General features: G+C 38.0%; 1 non-coding gene across 1 annotated transcript; it reads right to left on the bottom strand.

Moving 5' to 3' along the window:
• Nucleotides 1–795: 795 nt before the first annotated feature.
• LOC127090188 (small nucleolar RNA R71) lies at nt 796–902 on the bottom strand. Its single transcript, XR_007791716.1, has one exon. It is a non-coding gene; the product is annotated as a small nucleolar RNA R71 (small nucleolar RNA).
• Between the last annotated feature and the right edge of the window lie 18908 nt (nt 903–19810).

Raw genomic sequence — 19810 nt, 5'->3', positions numbered from 1 at the left:
TCCGCCTTAGCTTTACGAAGTAACCTTAGATAACGGTATATCGATTCATAAGTCCCTGTGGGATCGATATCTTTTAAAACTACGCGATAGAACTGTGCACTTGCAGTTTGTACCCCAAATTCGACTCATAAAGTCGCGATCAAGTTTTTGGCGCCGTTGCCGGGGACTTTTATTTAGTCGATATCGTAACTCTTTTGTTACGCTGTAGAGACTAAGGCTTATTTTTAATTTTTATTTATGTCGTTGATTTGTATGCCACACACTCGCTCACAAGGCGAGCCGTTCTACTTACGAACCAATGACATCGAACTATATCTCTGAGTCTTACGACGAATTCGGGAATATCGTGCTGCAAACAATCTCCCTCCTATTGAAATTCCTAATCTCAAAAATCTTCTTCCTTCACCGATACCCGAGATGGCAGAACCAGCTCGTGCTCTTCGAGATTACGCCGCTCCATCGCAAGATGAGCCGCATTCGAGTATTGTTCCACCCGCAATCGAAGCAAACAACTTCAAACTTAAACCTTCACTGTTGCAAGCAGTGCAACAGAACCAATTCTCTGGAAATCCTACCGAGGATCCAAACCTTCATTTATCCGTATTTGTCCAATACGCTGATACTGTTAAAGCTAATGGTGTCACTTCAGAGGCAATTCGACTTCATCTCTTTCCTTTCTCGTTAAGAGATAGCGCTAGAAGATGGCTTCAGTCTCTTCCTTCCAACTCAGTCACCACGTGGAACGAGTTGAAGAAAGTCTTCCTTGCCCGATATTTTCCGCCGAGCAAAACAGCTATGTTAAGAGCCCAGATAAATGGATTTAAACAGAAAGATAACGAGTCTCTTTTTGAAGCATGGGAAAGATACAAAGACATGATGAGACTTTGTCCACACCATGGTTTAGAGGACTGGTTAGTGATTCATACCTTCTATAATGGTCTCTTGTACAACACGAGGTTAACAATAGACGCCGCCGCAGGTGGTGCACTTATGAACAAACCTTATCCTGATGCTTATCAACTTATCGAGAGCATGGCCCAAAACCACTACCAGTGGGGAAACGAAAGAACAATGGTAGAAAAACCTCAAGCGAAAAGTGGCATGTACGAGATAAGTAACCTTGATCATGTTAATGCAAAAGTGGATGCTCTGGTCCAGAAAATTGAAAGTTTAAATGTATCACCTCCAGCCACCGTGGTTGCCATAACTCAGAATTGCGAGGTCTGTGGAATCCAAGGTCACACTCCTGCAGATTGTCAGCTCCTAACAGGAATCCAAGCAGAGCAAGTAAACTATGCTCAAGGAAATCCCTACTCGCATACCTATAACTCCAACTGGAAGAATCATCCTAATTTTTCATATAAGAGTAATAATGCCTTATACGAGCCTGGACAAGCTCCAAATCAAGCCCCAGCTATACCTCCGGGATATCAAAAGCCGATCCCATCTACACCTAACAATAACGTTCCTAGGAAATCCAACATGGAAATCATGATGGAGAACTTCATAGCTTCTCAACAGCAAACAAATAAAGATTTCTTAAACCAGAATGTACACACTGGCGAACAAATTAAACAACTAGCAAGTAAAGTAGATGCCCTGGCTACTCATAACAAAATGCTAGAAACACAAATATCACAAGTAGCTCAACAACAAGCGCCTACTGCTGCCCCAACTGGCACATTTCCTGGACAGCCCCAACCTAACCCGAGAAGCCACGCTCATGCAATCATACTAAGTAGTGGAACGGAAGTGGAAGGACCGTCTGATCCAAGAACTGAGAACCAAAACTCTAAAAAGTCGACTGAGGAAGAAAATAAACCTAAGGAAAAGGAAGAGAGTAATAAGGAAACCGTAGAAAAGAAAGAACCTTATATACCTCCACCACCTTATAAACCACCTATTCCTTACCCTCAAAGGCTTATTAAAACCAAAGATGCGGGCCAATTTAAAAAATTTGTTGACCTACTGAAACAATTAAACGTCACAATTCCTTTTACAGAAGCTATTACGCAGATGCCCTCATATGCTAAGTTCTTAAAAGAAATTCTTTCTAATAAAAGGAAACTTGAAGATAGCGGAACTGTTACACTCACTGCTGAATGTAGCGCTATAATCCAGAATATGCCTCCTAAACTTAAAGATCCAGGTAGTTTCTCTATACCCTGTCACATAGGAAAATTTGTCATAGACAAGGCCTTATGCGATTTAGGAGCCGATATTAGTGTTATGCCTTTATCCATATGCAAGAAACTTGAAATGGGAGAATTAAGACCAACTAAAATGTCTGTGCAACTAGCGGATCGTTCTGTTAAATATCCTGTAGGAATTCTTGAAAACGTTCCCGTGCGCACAGGTCAATTCTACATTCCAACCGATTTTATAATTATGGACATTAGAGAAGATGAAGTTACACTCATTATACTGGGAAGACCATTCTTAGCAACTGCCGGTGCGATCATAGACGTAAAACGAGGACGACTCACTTTCGAAGTGGGAGAAGAGAAAATTGAGTTCATTCTTTCCTAATTTTTGAAAGCACCTGCAATAGAAGACACATGTTACTTCATGGATATCATCGATGAATGCATAAAAGAAACAAAGTTAGAAAATCACAAATCATCTGACTATCTTGTAGAAGACAAACTTAACCAATGTTTGGCAATAACACCGGATCCTACGCAATGCCTTAAGAAACCAACCTTAGACCTGAAAACACTTCCCAAAAATATGAGATATGAATTCCTAGACTTAGAACTTGAACGACCAGTGATAGTTAATGCAGACCTAGGAAAACTCGAAACAGAAAAACTCCTGCATATCTTAAGAAAATATCCAACCGTACTAGGATACAACATCACCGACCTTAAAGGAATAAGTCCTTCTATTTGTATGCACCGTATCATGCTAGAAGAAGACTGTAAAACTTCTAGGGAACACCAAAGGAGACTAAACCCGATCCTGAGTGAGGTAGTGAAGAAGGAAATAACCAAGTTATTAGAGGCAGGTATCATATATCCTATATCTGATAGCAAATGGGTTAGTCCTGTACACGTAGTACCGAAGAAAGGAGGTATAACAGTTATTGAAAATGAAAAAGGAGAAACTATAACTAAACGAATCGAATCGGGATGGAGAATGTGCATTGACTATAGGAAACTAAACAAAGCAACCCGAAAAGATCATTTCCCTTTACCATTCATTGACCAGATGTTAGAACGATTAGTAAAACATTCTCATTTCTGCTATCTAGACGGTTATTCAGGCTTCTTTCAAATACCAATTCATCCTGATGACCAAGAAAAGACAACATTCACATGTCCTTTTGGTACCTTCTCTTACCGACGAATGCCGTTTGGCTTGTGCAATGCTCCTGCAACCTTCCAAAGATGCATGATGGCGATATTCGCCGATTTTCTCGAAAACATCATGGAGGTATTTATGGACGATTTCTCCGTATGCGTACAAAGCTTTGAAGAATCTCTTGAAAACCTAGAAAGAGTTCTGGAACGATGTGTAAAAGTAAACCTAGTACTTAATTGGGAAAAATGTCACTTCATGGTACAAGAAGGAATTGTTTTAGGACACATCATCTCAAATAGAGGAATTGAAGTAGACAAGGCCAAAATAGAGGTAATCGAAAACCTTCAACCTCCGAAAACTGTGAGAGAAGTACGAAGCTTCTTAGGACATGCCGGTTTTTATCGACGATTCATTAAAGACTTCTCTAAAATAACTAAACCTTTGACCGGACTATTGATGAAAGATGCTGAATTCATATTCGACAATAAATGTTTAGAAGCATTTCAAACGCTTAAACAAGCATTGATCTCTGCGCCCATAATGCAGACACCAGATTGGAATGAACCATTCGAAATAATGTGTGATGCCAGTGATTACGCTGTGGGTGCTGTTTTAGGACAACGAAAGGATAAAAAGCTTCACGTCATATACTACGCAAGTAGAACTCTAGATGAAGCACAAATGAATTACGCCACAACCGAGAAAGAACTTTTAGCAGTAGTATTTGCGCTAGATAAATTTCGTTCTTACTTGGTCGGAGCCAAAATAATCATTTACACTGACCACGCTGCTATCAAGTACCTCTTAACAAAAAAGGATGCTAAACCTAGACTCCTAAGGTGGATCCTGCTGCTACAAGAGTTCGATTTGGAAATCAAAGACAAGAAAGGAACTGAAAATGTAGTAGCAGATCACCTCTCTAGACTCGAAAACCTGGAACCGGAAAGAACATCGATCAACGATGATTTCTCGTACGATAAACTTATAGCTACTTTGGAGGAAAATAAAGTTGATAAACAGGTAGAAACCACCTTAGCTATATCTGTTACACCATGGTACGCTGATCTCGTCAATTATTTAGCTGCCGGAATAGTTCCACCTACTTTATCCTACCAGCAAAAGAAACGATTCTTCTATGACATAAAACACTACTACTGGGATGACCCTTTACTTTTCAAAAGAGGCCCCGACGGTATTTTCCGTCGGTGTATACCCGAAGAAGAGGTAGAAAATATAATCCAACACTGTCACTCCGCTCCTTATGGTGGACATGCAAGTACATCCAAAACCTGCTCCAAAATCCTACAAGCCGGTTTTTATTGGCCGAATATATGGAAGGATGTGCATGCGGCTATCAAGAAATGTGATAGATGTCAACGCACTGGAAACATATCTAGACGTGACGAGATGCCACAAAAAGGCATTTTGGAAGTAGAGATTTTCGACGTGTGGGGAATAGACTTCATGGGACCTTTTCCACCTTCTTTCGGTAACAAGTACATACTCGTAGCGGTTGACTACGTATCAAAATGGATTGAAGCTATAGCTTCTCCAACAAACGACACGCGAGTAGTAACTAGACTCTTTAAGAATATAATATTTCCAAGATTTGGTGTCCCAAGAATAGTAGTCAGTGATGGTGGATCGCATTTCATATCTAAGATACTCGAAAAACTACTGTTTAAGTATGGTGTGAGGCATAGAGTAGCGACACCTTACCACCCTCAAACCAGTGGAGCGGTGGAAATTAAAGGAAAATCCATTGAACCGTTTATCGTAAACGGGCAGCGTCTAAAACATTATCATCATATAGAGAACATTGAAGACTCACAAGTCCTGCATTTAGACGTAGTGCCTCCAGAATTTATAGATTATATTTGATAGTTTTTGTCGAGCTTGCGACATTAAACAAAGCGCTTAGTGGGAGACAACCCACAAATATTTATATTTTCATTTCTTACTTAATTATTCTTTTAAAATTTTATTTAGTATTCATTCTTAATCTATTTTAATTTTTCTTCTTCTATTCTTTCGACATTTGGCCAAATCCTGACTAAAACTCTTGTTTTTCCTTTCTCTAGCTAACACTAACCTGATGGGACAAATTGATCGTATGGGTATCAAATTCAGAGGGAAAGCTCAGAAACAAAAGTTTGAGGAACTAGCAGAAAGAGAGATGCTACCTAGTTTGTATGCTGATGACTGGGCAATGACTGCCCTTGGACTAAGAGAGAGTGTCCTGTATTTGCTGAGTCAGATAGGGTGGGAAACCTCTCCTATCCGTAGACAATTCGTCACCTACCGGAGACTGACACTAGAATTCCTTAGTTCCCTGATCTATCTACCCAGCCATGGAAAAGGAATAAGCAGAGGTTTTATTCAGTTCAGAATGTTCAACATGGAGTATCAATTTAACATTCAAGATTTTACCACCCTTTTAGGTTTCCCTACCTCCCTTGATACATTCACAATGAGCCAAGAAGACCTTTTTGAATATAGAGAACTTGAACATTTTTGGGGAAACTTGACCGAAAATGGCGATCCCGAGGAACATGAGTTTCTTTCTGGAAACATACATAACTCGGCCTTTCGTTATTTCCATAAGATCCTGGCCCACACCCTTTTCGGGAAGAAGTCAAATAGTACCTCAGTTTCACGTGATGAACTCTTCATCATATTTTGTGCTTCCCAGAACCGTCCAGTAAACGGTGCCACTTTTATGTTGGCAAACTTTGACCACCTTATCCAAGATGAACGAGCACCAATTCAAATAGGCGGTTTAATAACCATGATTGGTAATGCTATCGGATTACGTCAGCCTATGCTTGACTTAAGCCCTTTTTGTGGCATTGCGACTATGAGTATACCCTTCCTCTTCAACACTATGTTTATAGCAAACCTAGGGTCTGAAGAGTTTGATCTTATAATTAACAACCGAGTTCTTTGCCTATTCACCTTGCCTAGTCCGAGGACTAGTGTTCATAACCGCAGTAACTGGCTCTACAACCTGAACGGAACACCTTCTCCTGCTAGATCCACTGAATCCATCCAGGACTATGAGATTTGTGACGACCAGATCCCTTATGCTGAATCTGACCCTCAGACACCATCTGGTTATTATGATATTGACCCTCCTCCTCAACCTGTCCCGACCGAAGCGTCGGCAATACCTGATCCTAGACATCATATGCCCGGAGATAATTATAACACCATCATTCAAGCCTTGATGTCAGAACAAGACGCCCTCAGAGAAGAGCTAGCTAGCATGGGACAAGAATTTCTGGGATATATGAACAACATGACAAATCAGTTCCACGAGTTGCTAAACCGTGTTAACTCCTTTGCTCCTCCGGCCAGAGATCCCGCAAGTGGCTAGAAGTTGTTTTTCTTAGTTACTTAGTTTTAGTTTTGGCTATTCATTAGTTTTTACATTATTTTTAATATTAGTATTTATTTATCTTTCGCATTTTTGTTTTTGTTTTCCAATGTTACATTATGATTATTTATGAAGCTATTGATCTATTTTACTTTATTATGACTTATGCAATATCTATCAATAATGCTCTCTACTGTTGCTACCTACATGACTTATTAAAAATATATTTATGCAATATAATGGTAGTAGAATAGCATGCAAGGCAATCTAAAAATATCACAATAGCAGAATAAAATAAACTGAAGCAAAACAAAATAATAAAAATAAATTACTATAAATTATTATGAAGAACGCAAGCAGTGACCGTTACAGCTTACCGTGTGACGAGCGTCACACTATCCATGACGGACGTCACACCAAGTGCTTGTGACGCCCGTAACGCCCCTGTCACGAGCGTGACACCGTCTGGCTTTGTGAACGTTACTAACCGTTGGGACACGACCGTTACACCATCCCACCTTTTTACCTTCCCCATTTATTCACATTTACTCACATTTCTTTACTTTTCAACCACTCCCTTTCCAACTTCCAAATTTTTCCTATAAAAACCCACCATACCTTTCTTCATACACCACAAACCATTCTATAAAATACATTTCATTTTCTTACCCTTTACTTCTTTCAAACCACTTATCGATATGGCGGGCAACCAAGCTTTCGGAAATATCATCTTCCGATCCGAAGATGATAATTATCAAAGGGAGCAATTCGAGCGTTTCCAACAGCGAGGCGTCCAATCCACCAGGTACCCTGATTTAACTTGTTTACAACAATTAAGATTACTTCAAGGAATAGAATGGATGCTCCGCCTTGCTGGTTTAACCTTTCTGTGCACTCACAATCAACCTACCTATCCATCCCTAACCTTAGAATTTTTAAGTTCCTATTCGTACAACACTCCCACCGGTGAAGACGAGTACTTAACCGGTACCGCAACCTTCCGTTTGTCAACACCGAGTACTCCCTCTCCCAAAGCCAATTGAGTACCGTGCTACAGTTCCCTGTAGAAGGTCAAGTCCACCCTAGGATGCCTCCGAACTCCCCGTGGCACATACACGCCTTCGACCTCTTCAGGAAAATATCCGGTGTAGAAACCAACAACTGGGATGTGCTCCTTGCTTCCCATATACATAACCCAACCATCTGGTACTTTATCTGCATCCTGCAAAACACAGTTTTTGGAAGACCGAACAACAACAAAGTAAACGCCAAGGAATTATTCTTCCTCCAATGCGTCTTTGAAAGCGATACTCAGGTAAACGCTGCCTCCTTCCTATTTCATCACATCCGCACCCTATGTGCTCGAGGCCGTCAACCTTTTGTAATAGGTGGATTAATAACCACAATAGCACTTGGCTTAAACCTAGGGGACCGACTCCAAAATTTAGAATCTTTACCTCCCCTATCTATGGATATAAGTTACTGTCGTTCCAGCCGTCTAATCAAAAATAGAGTAGGCGGAGGGTATTACCTTATGGTGAACAACCAGGAAGTCCCAAGCGTTGTTCTACCCAACATTGCCCTAACAGATGTCACCAATCCCAACCGCCACATCTATGATCTGAATGCTCCCAAAGCCACCGAGCCTACACAAGCAAACCCGCCTTCAGACGAGTTCGCCGAAATGGAGCAGGGTGATCAAGTTCCTGCACAACAATCAGTCCCGCTCAACCCTTCCGATAATGCAGCTGGTCCATCCTCACGACGTCGTCGACGAAGAAGGCCAGCAACCAACGACGACATCATGGATGCTATCGATGGTATGCAAGCGCAGAATCTCGAAGTGATGCAGATGATGCGCCAGATGCAACAACAACAGGAAGCGAGGAATGCAATCACCGTTCAGCGGTTCGCTCAGTTGCTCAGCAGGTTTGATGATTTGGAAGTACGTCAAAGATCACCAGGTCCAAGAACACGCAGCGGAAGGCAGCATTGACTTTAGATTCCTTTTCTTTTCTTTTTTGTATTTCTTTTGTTTACTTTGAAACATTGAGGACAATGTATCATTTAAGTGTGGGGGGGAAAACCTTGTTCTTTAAACTTTCCCTTTTCAAGTACGTTATCTTTCCTTTCAATGTTATTTCCCTTTCTATTATTTATGAAAAAAAATAAAAAAAATATACTTATTATAATATATATTTATTCTAAATTAAGTCCCTAGTATGAGAAATTTCTATTATCTATTCCCTCAAATTTTCATGAGCCATAACAAAAATTCAACACACTCAGTAAGTATAAAGGTTGCCTATTTCATCAAACTTGAGAAAAAATAAGACAAAAAAATTATTACCGCCCCAACACTCTAAACAAACCTCAACATGTTAGATCAGAAAGGTACCTGTTATACAAGTCCCTGGACTTTTAACTTTATAGTAACCCCGAGTAGTTTATACAAGAAGTCAGCACCATCTTAATAGCAAACTACGTGGAGGACCGATGAATATAAGTGAATGATTCCCAAAATAAAAAATATATATCAGGAAATGCACTAACTAAGTTAGGTGATCCTTACCAGATCATTTAATCTAAAGGTTGCAGATCATACAAAAACATAATACGAAAGATCCATGATGAGTTGGTTCAGCAAGTATCTGGTGCTGAACTTGGTAGGGCGGACTACAGTCCGATCCCCCGCAATTTGCAATGGACCAAATAACGAAGTTATCCGACTAATGTACCAGAGCTTCAAGCTAAAAAGGGGATCATAATCACTAACCGGTCACTCCACTATGTGCGCGAAACGATAAAGGGCTTAATGTGATTTCGCTAGAATGAAAACGGGTGAAATAAGAGTAAAAGAACTAGGCTAGCTATAATGGCATGACTCGAATTGGCTTGCATAAGGTGAGGTTACCTGAGGTTGTAACGGTAGTTGTTGATGTCAAGATTAAACTCAAGTTACTCCTAAACAAAATCTACTTGCAGCCTAGTACGAATTTATGTATGTTTTGAAATTTCATCTGGCTAATTTTTAAACGATTTCTATACTGTATTTTGCTTGAGGACAAGCAAAGGTTTAAGTATGGGGGAGTTTGATAACATGAAATAATATCACATTCTAGGACTCGATTTAATTAAATTATATTATTATTCACTCCAATTTATTTCATTTTATTCGATATTACTTGGTATTTTGCTTTCTATTTATCTCAAGTAGCTTATTTAAAGCACAAGTGAAAAAGGAAGAAAAGGAGGTGCAAAAAGAAATGAAAAGAAGCAAATTCCACCAAGCCAAGGCCCAGCCCAAAAGCACAGGCGCTGCACCTGTGACGAGCGCCACACAAGGTGTGACGAGCGTCACGCCCTACCCACTTGTGTTACGAGCGTAACACATGGTGTGACGGACGTCACACCATTCTCCTATATTTTTGGCTTCAGAAGCGCAACAGAGGCACGTTGAAGCCTATTGTTACGCTTGACTAGTGGAACGTGAGGATTTTTACACGGAAAGCCTTTGGAGACCGTTACAAAAAGTAAACAATATAAATAGTGGCTTTTGGCAAAACCCTGCGACTCTCTCTCTCACTCCCGGCCGTCTCTCTGCTTCGTTCAATTTTTCTCTTCCAGCCGTGCAAGCATACCATTATTTTTACAGTTTTTACTTTTATTTGCAATTGTTATTTTTCTTTTCCAGAAATTCCTTAAGCATTTAATTAATTTTTCACACAATAGTTTCTACACCGGAAACTATTGTGTACCTTTTACTAGATCTAACCTTACGTTAGATCCTAGATTTTTATTCCTTCGCTTTTTATTCTCCTGTCCGATTGAAGAATTCAAGAATAAATCCAACCGGTCTGTGGTGGAGTGCTCAAGACTACTATTAATTACTCAGGTTCTTTAATTATTGTTTGAATTTATATATGCCCTTTTATTGTTTATTTATATTATTTGCCTGAGATGGATTTATTTGTGCATTGTTTAGATCTGTTTAGCATGTCTGGCTAATTTATTTAGGTATCGGTATGTAAAGTAAGCGGAATAAAGGAATCGAAACTAAGTTGGTTTAATTTCATTTAAAAATAAATCACTCTTTTTATGGTCCCAATTTACAGGTTTAATAACAATTTTTTTGTACGAGAGTAAAAGACATAAAGAAGTTAAATTCAATAGAACGAGAGTTTGAGTTTTTAACTGGACATAGTAAATTGAGCATTAATTCTAAATCAGGGCGAAAGCAATTTTTAGAGTTAATTAAATTCTAATCTTTTTCAAAAAGTATTTTTAAAAGTTAAATGTGAGGACGAGAGTTAAGCATTTGAATTTAATTATATAATCTAAGTCAACAGAGCGAGAGTTTGAGACGATGGTATTTAAACGATTAGTGTTTTCTTAAAAAGAGTTTCTATAGATTCTGTTGTTTTCAAAAGGTGATTTTGGACTTAACCAATAAGTGACAGTTGCGTTAATATAAAGTCATCGTCTCTTCAACAGAGCGAGAGTTTGAGAAAAGACTTTTAATTAAAGGTATTTACTGAAAAGATTTATTTAAAAAAAAACCAAGAAACCAACGAAGATTTGATTCCCTAATTACGACGAACTACATACCGATATCCGCTTAATTGATATTTAATCTAGATCTTATTTTAGTTTTAACTTTTCCCCCGAACAATCAAAGTATCATCCTCCTTAGCTTTACGAAGTAACCTTAGATAACGGTATATCGATTCATAAGTCCCTGTGGGATCGATATCTTTTAAAACTACGCGATAGAACTGTGCACTTGCAGTTTGTACCCCAAATTCGACTCATAAAGTCGTGATCAAAGACTGGGGAAGTAGCAAAGTCCATGCATCATCAGGATTATCAATAACCTGATGCTCAAGAAACCCTATCAAAGCATCCTTCTCTTTGATCTGCTGAAGCAACTCTTCACGTTCACGGATCCAAGCTTGTGAATGGTCTTCATCTCTCAACTCCTCTACTCCTTGATTAGGGAGGGTTGAAGGCCCAACCATAATCATAAGTGTAGGTCTCGGATATTCGTAAGGAATGAGATACTCTGACGCTCTCTTCCTAACCCAAGCAATGTAAGGCTCCAAAGCGATGCAATTCTTAGGACCCAACTCCTTCCTTCCTTTCCTATGGATCTTGCGCCAAGCGCGGACCATCCTAGCTTTTAAGTTTTGGGGATCTTTACCCTTCTGAAAGACCACACCCTCTAACAGAATGTTATTGGGTTTATCCTTTAAGGGGAACCCAAGCTGACGACGTGCCAAAACAGGGTTGTAGTTAATCCCACCACATGTACCAAGAAGAGGCACATTGGAGAATTCACCACAAGAGTCAATAATCTGCACACCATCATACACACGGTTGTACCAAGAGATATCATCATTAGTGAGAGACATAAGTCTCGTGGACCACTGTAGACATCCCTTGTTCTCCTTGAAAGCGACCGTCTGCGGTAAGTGAGAAATAAACCACTTATACAACAGAGGCAAACAACACACAATGGCGCCACCACCCTTTGCATTCCTCATATGCAAAGAGAAATAAGCATCACCCAACAGAGTGGGAACGGGATTAAGAGTAGAGAAGATCCTAATAGCGTTCACATCCACAAACTTGTCGATGTTGGGGAACAACACTAACCCATAGATGAGAAGTACAAATATGGCCTCAAAGGCGTCCTCACTCATGGCCTTCCCATACATAGTAGCTTGAGCAATGAGGAACTCAGATGGGAGACCTTGAATTCCACCTTTGGTAGTCATATGAGCACCAACCAGAGATTCATCTATGTGCAACATGTCTGCTATCTCTTGAGAAGTAGGAACACTCTCCAAGCCACTGAATGGCAACTGATCCAGAATAGGTATGCCCACAAGATAAGCATAATCCTCAAGTGTAGGCAAAAGCTGGAAATCCAGAAACGTGAGGCAACGGTACATAGGGTCATAAAACTGCACCAACACGCTTATCAATCCTTCATCAACCTGAGTAGTCAGAAGAGGAAGAAGCTTCCCAAAACGAGCCTTGAAACCCAAGGGATCCAATACATAAGATGTCAAATTCCTTAACTCTTTCAAGTCTGGTTGTCTGAAACTGTACTTCTTGGTATTCCTTCTTTGTCTTTCCATGTCTGAAAATTTGCAAATAGACCTCTTAAGTTCCTTGAAAATTTACTTATTGTTTGATGATATGGATGCAAATGGGTGCATGAATGCAACAATCACACTCAAGGATCAAACAAAGCACACCAAACAAAGGTCATGGAATGGATCATGTTATCCTTAATATCAATCATCCATTTTGGTGGATTATGGTTTACACCTTATCAACACCCAAGTTCCATTGATATTAAGGATACATGAACGGATCAACCATGAATCACAGGTTTGTTGCAAGTCACGAGCATGGAGTCTTGGTTAAGAACCACCCAAAGGGAATGTACTAGGGTTTAAACCTGCCAAACATGTTCTACAAGAGGTTCCCATAGTCATCATCCCATCTTTCGGATATTATCGGAGAAACGACTACTCGTATTCCAAAAATATTCTCAAGAGAGACTCTTATGAGTGTAGTATCGCGTAACAATCGTATCAAATCTTACACTTGAACGACTTTCGCACTACATCCTAAGAATAGGCCAAGATGGGCTTGGTAAACTAAGGTCTTTGGCTTCTAAGGTCTATATTGGAAAGAGAAATGTCTAACCACAACTTACTTGTGTGACATTATTGATCCCAACATGACCTCCGCCAAATGAATGGACTTGCGAGTCAACTTGCTAAGGAATAACTCCACACAAGCCAACAAGACTATGCCATTCTCCTATCCTAAGTGCACTCGAGTTCGGGTATAGAATTCATCTCACGAAGATCACCAAGCATACAATGAATTAATATTCAAGCAATTCAATCATTACACATAATACATTAATCCCAAATTGCATAAAAATATGTCACAAAAATAATATACAAAACAATACAACAAACATGAAAAGTAGGCAAAACCCACTAGGCAAATCCTCCCCAGCAGAGTCGCCACTTTTCTGTAGCGGGGTATTCGTTACCATTAGAGATATTGACTAAATCCAAGGTAAACCATACAAGTCGAGTCGCCACCGCACTTCTATTTATCCAAAGGAATGGTTAGAAAGCGAACAAAAACCTAAAAGTTTTAACAAAAACTAGTAAAAGAGAGTCAGAGATTTGGGTAAGGGGGTTGGTTATGCAATGGGAAGGTGTTAGGCACCCAAAACATCCTAGGTACTCCTAGGGAGCCCTTTTCACATTTGTTGTAAGGTTGGTATTTTGTGAAAGTTTATTTTGTGCAAACATGATTGGAAATATGAGAAAAGAATATACAAGTTTATTTACATTTTGTGTTTGAATGGATGAACCCATTGCCTACGTACCATCTCAAAAAAGATTAGGATCAAAACCTCGTAGTTCGGGGTAAAAAATCTCAAAATGAATTGGTGAATTGATTGGTCCAAAAGCCTTAAGGTCTTTTGTTATCCAAGGGAGAAGACTCAAACCAAAACCACAAATCCACCATGTGAGGATAACTTCAACATGCTAGTGAGGGGTTAACCCTATAATAAGCATGGAAGACTCATTGTCCATCACTAAGGATATAGGTGAGTATTACATCTACCTCAAGGATAACTCAAACCTATAGCTAAAGGTTATGAAAAAGATTGGATTAGAAAGTGGCCATTGAAACCACAAAAGACATTTGAATGGGTTATATTTACCAATTAGAAGTATATGCAAAATGGTCAAAGTTGACTTAAAGATTCAATTCAAAATGAGTATTATGGAAAGAAAGTTTGAAAATCAAAAGCATAAGGCTTAGGTTTCTAATGTCGAAAACAAGGGTTAAATGTTTGCACAAAGGTTTTGGCTTGGGTTAAAGTGGAGAGAAGAAGAAGAATGGCTAAATCCTAAACATACAAGAGGTAAGGGAAAAGAGAACAAAACCACACAAGGAGTTCCTCTCTTGAGATCATATTGATGATCCAAGTAGCTCCCATCCTTTGGAATAAGCAATCATAAATATAAACTCAAGCAATCAACAATCAATGAACTCTTGGATAAGGCTCCTCAAGGTATCTTGGATCTCTCTCTCTTAGGAGTTCATGGTAATGGTTCCTCAATTTGGATCAAGTTAGAATCCCTAGCACAAGAAAGCACACACATCAAAAGGTTCTATTAACAATCAAAGAATGGACAAGAGAGAATTTAGAATATGGTCCTTTCAATGTTCATCTTTAAGCTTTAAGCATTCTAAAGGCAGGAGGCCTAGCTGCTCTTCGACATTTAAGCACTCTAAAGGCATGAGGCCTAGTTGCTCTTCAAATTCCATTTGCTTGGGTAAGGTCCTAAATTCTAAGTCCATTTGGTCCAATTCTTTGCATTTGGTTCACAAAAAACAGACAAACACAAGCACAAAAGATATATACACAATTATATACCCAAGTGGGCAAAAGGCAAATGGCATTAACATAAACATGTGCTCCAATGAGCAAAGGAAAAAGCAAATGAATAATATGTGCAAGAATAGTAAATTGCATAAAAGTAAAGTGCATAAAGTAAATGTTAATTGTTAGTGGTTAATAGTTAGTAGTTAGTGTGCCATAAGGTAAATTTAGCGCTATGTTAAGCAATCGTAATTGGACTTATGTAGAAGTCACAACTATCTGAGGCCGGTCAGTAATAATGTAGGCAACAACACAAGTTAGAAGTCTTGATTAGTGAACCAAGTTCCAACGACTTGCCATGCCAAAAGGAAGAAGAGAATTGATCTTGTCATGGTTTAAGCCTTTTGCATGATTTAGAAAACAACCTATCCTTAATACATATCCATCCACTTGATCAATTGATCAAGATGAATTGGATTTGGATCAAGGAAGATTAAGTCTCCCTAATCAATGCTAACTTATCAACCTTCAACTCATTGATCAAAAAGAAAAAAGAAGAAGAAGAAGAAGGAGATGAATAAAGGAAATAAAAAATGGCAAAAGTAAGAAAATGCATTAAATGAAATAAAATGTATCAATCATCATATGTTGACCAATAACATTGAAAGTCAAAGTCAAACAATCAACAACAGAAATGAGATGAAGATTGGAAGTCAAGGAATGAACAAAATATTTTTGGCATTTTTAATATTTAAAATTAAACCTGAATTAAAATAAAAGAAAGGTCAAACTTCAAAATCACTTCAAATCAAATTTGAAAAGTCCAAGTGATTTATCCTAAGTTCAACAAGGTCAAACAAAGTTTGACAAAAAATTTCAGCATTTTTAAAAGTCATAAACTATTTTCAATCAATTAAAAATGAATAAAAATAACCTAATTGAACTAAAATCTCAAATAAATCTCAAATCAATTAAAAAATTGATGAGAATATTTTTCATAGATTCGTCATCGTTCAAATAGGTTAGGAAAATATTTTTGTATTTTTTGAATATAAAAAACTATTTAAAATGAATTAAAAACAAACAGAAAAGAGAAAATTCACAAAAAATATCAAATGACAAAATAAAAAATATTAAAAATCATTTTTAGAAACTAGAAATTATTTGGAGACTAATGTAATTGGTCCCATATTTTTTGGATTAAAAATGAGAGAGTTATGAATTTTTGAAATAAAAAGGAATTAAAGAAAATAAAATCAGAAATTAGAAAATGTGGAAAATCAGGAAGCGTTGGATCATATTCATTAATTGATGTGGCAAATCTGATGGTCTTGAAGCGTGCGCTCATGGTGAACCTTGGTCAAACGCGTCACACAAAGAATTAAAAAAAGTCATAACATCCAAAGGCTGGGATTGAATCTGGAGATGAGATCCAACGATCTAGATTCAAACTGGCAATGGGCGGCCACCGGAGCCACCTTCTTCTTCGGTGAGCTTCCAAATTCCGGCCAGATTTGCAGGTTTTCAAACCTTCACCATTTTGCACGATCCTTATACCAGAATGAAGCTGGGGTGATGTACATCACCCCTGTAACCTTGAATCAAACTCATGATTCCTATAGGTTGAGAAATCTGAGGTGGAAGATTCAGGTATGAAAAATGCAGATCAAAGAAAAGCAAAATTGAAGTTACCACTAGCTTGCCGCTCAAGTGAGGACTTCAGAAAACACTTTGGCCAGGAAAATAGATCACAGAAATGAGAGATTCGAAGCAAATAAGTTTGAACGACAACCTTTGAAGTGCAACTTTATAGATCTTGATCCACTCCAATTCTTGTGTGCAGTTTGTTCTTGAGGTAACAAGGAAGCAAGGCTTAGGAATTTAAATTCAGAGATCAACAAATGAAGTTGAAATCTGAACTATAAAATTGAAATGGAAAACTCAAAATTCCTTTAATGGAGGTTGGGATTCCACTTGTGCAGAGCTTCAGGCGCCATTAGGTTGGTTTTTGAAGAGAATGAAGCATGCTATTTATAGCCAAGGCTGATGCAAGCAAGGAGAAAACTCGTGTGCATGGAACTTGGACTCTTCATGCATGGGCCTGTACAGGCGCGTCCAAAGCCCAAAAATGGATGAAAATGCAAGCTGAACTCAAATGCCAATGGTCTGGACGTGTGATTAGAGCTGCATTGGCTTGTGCATGAAGTTATGATGTGAATTCCATAATTGTGCCTAAATGTTCACCTCTTCGAAAATGCCAATTAGAAAATCCAAACATAAGCATGTGGGTAATGGTTGGAAAGGTCTTGATGTAAGGAACAATTGTTATGTTGGGCAAAAATCCATTTGAAGTGTGAAAATTAGTGAAATTTGAGTTTAAAGTGTAAGGTGCAAAACATGTCAAGGCAAGGTTTCCAAATTTGGCCAATGTTCAAGCCCCTCTGTTTCAATGATTCAAGCCTTAAATGAAACAACTTCCAACATCAAATTTATAGATCTTCTCAAGACAATCAAAATGGACTTAAATTTTGCATCATTTGGAGTTTTGATGAAAGAGTTATGGGCACTTGAAGTTGGACTTTTTTGCCTTTCAATGCATTTGGTCCAAAGTGACCTATAATGTCTTGCATTATCACATGTATTTCCTTTGAGATTTTGAAATTTTGTTCAACATAAAATTTGAATTAGACATTTTAAGCTTTCCAATTCACTTGATCCCACCTCAAAAATCATAAAAAATGAATGAGTTGTGTCCTTGGGAAGTTGACCCAAAATTAGGGTTTCAGTCAAAATGACCTATAATGTCTTGGAATGGATGATGACCTTCCAAGCTTCAAATCAATTTTTGATGAACATGAAAGTCGTTCATATTGTCCTTAAGAACATTTTTTCGTTTGGAGTCATATCCATCTGACCAAGACATAAAAAGTTAGGTCTCAGTGCCTTTCAAAAATAGTCAGATGAATTGACTGATCAACTTTTCAAGTCCACAACCCATATCTTGATGAATTGATGATTGAGGACACTCAAATAAGTTAAAATATGCATGAAATGATGAATTAAAGAACTTACCTTGATTGTATTTGATCATGGGCTGAGGTTGCTTCATGAGCAAGGCATACTTGGTACACAGATGAATTTGGGTTTCCTTGAGAAACAAAACCTCAAACTCTTTGACTTGCTTTGATAAAAATGATGGATTGAGATTATAGGGAGGCATATTTCATGGATGATAGCTTTGGGAACCATTACCACGCTTGCTTTCATCTTCTCTTGGCCATGTCATTGCACATATGATCTTCTAGAAGCTTCGAACCTTGTGATTGCTCAAACTACAAATAAAAGTTGTTAGTGACATATTTTTTGTGCTTTTGGTTAGTAAAAAAAATAAGAAAAGCAATGATATACAATTCAAGCATGCTTGGTGATCTCAAACCACTCACAAGGAGTCCCACCGAAAGGCAAGGGGAACCAAGATGCTCATGATCCTTGAAGCTATGCAAATGCAATGTTATGATGCCATGAGGAATCTTAGGGCCAAAATTGGGGTCTTACAATGACATTTTACTTGTAAAAATCTATGTCGATGATATTATTTTTGGTGCTACTAAATCATTGTGTAAGGAGTTTTCTAATATGTTGCATAATGAATTAGAAATGTCTATGATGAGAGAGTTGCAGTACTTTCTTGGATCGCATATTCAACAATCAAAGTAAAGAACCTTCACTAATCAGGAAAAATATTGCAAAACGTTTCTAAATAAATTCGACTTCAATAAAGAAAAGTCAATCTCAACCCCTATGAGTATATTATGAAGTTTAGACAAAGACGAAGATGGAAAGGCATTAGACGATAGAAAATAGCAAGGTATGATATGCTCTCTCATTTATATTATTCACCTCATTTGATATCATTCTTTCCATCTATTTATGTGCTCGTTTTCAAGGAAACCTCAAATAATCACACCTCATTGCAATAAAGCGAGTTATGGGGTATATCATTAGCACACCACTTATGGGGTTATAGTGCCCCAAAGGGACGAATTTTAATATAGTTAGGTACTCTAATTCTTATTTGTTAAATGATGATGACAATTTACTAACAATTATACTAGCATTGTAATCGAAGTAATAAAATAAATTTGTCTCCATAGGGATTGCGAATTTAGAACAAGGCATGTTGTTCGATGTAAGTAAAAACAATAAATGGGGGGTTTTCTTAGAATTGGTTGGTTAAAAACACAATAAATATGACTACAGAGTTACACGACTGACTAACTCTACCACTACACTCAATTCGTTGTTGTGTAGTTCACTAATCTAAGCGTCAATTCCCCGATCCATCAGGCCAATTATACTGTCAAACTAGGGAAAAGAAGCACATTAATACCTAAGTCACAATACCTAATTATCCTATCCTTAGTCAATTAGAGAATTAAAAAATTATAGTAGTTTAGATAAATAGCCATAGGGTCAATGGTCACTATTTTTCAAAATCAAATTGAATGTTATAACAAGCAATATGCAATGAGCATAATATATAACTAAATAATAACCGAGAGTCAAAATAATCACATTAACGTCATCCGATTATATGTCCCAATAAAATAAAAATAAGTTCTTCATCAAATAAGACCTAAACTAAGTGAAATATAACTACTCATGTTGAAATTAATCGATATGATAAGCGTAGACTCGAA

The sequence above is a fragment of the Lathyrus oleraceus genome, chromosome 5 (genome assembly GCF_024323335.1).
Source record: "Lathyrus oleraceus cultivar Zhongwan6 chromosome 5, CAAS_Psat_ZW6_1.0, whole genome shotgun sequence".
Lineage (NCBI taxonomy): Eukaryota > Viridiplantae > Streptophyta > Magnoliopsida > Fabales > Fabaceae > Lathyrus > Lathyrus oleraceus.
The sequence above is the reverse complement of the archived record's forward strand: the minus strand, read 5'-3'. Positions and strand labels throughout refer to the sequence as shown.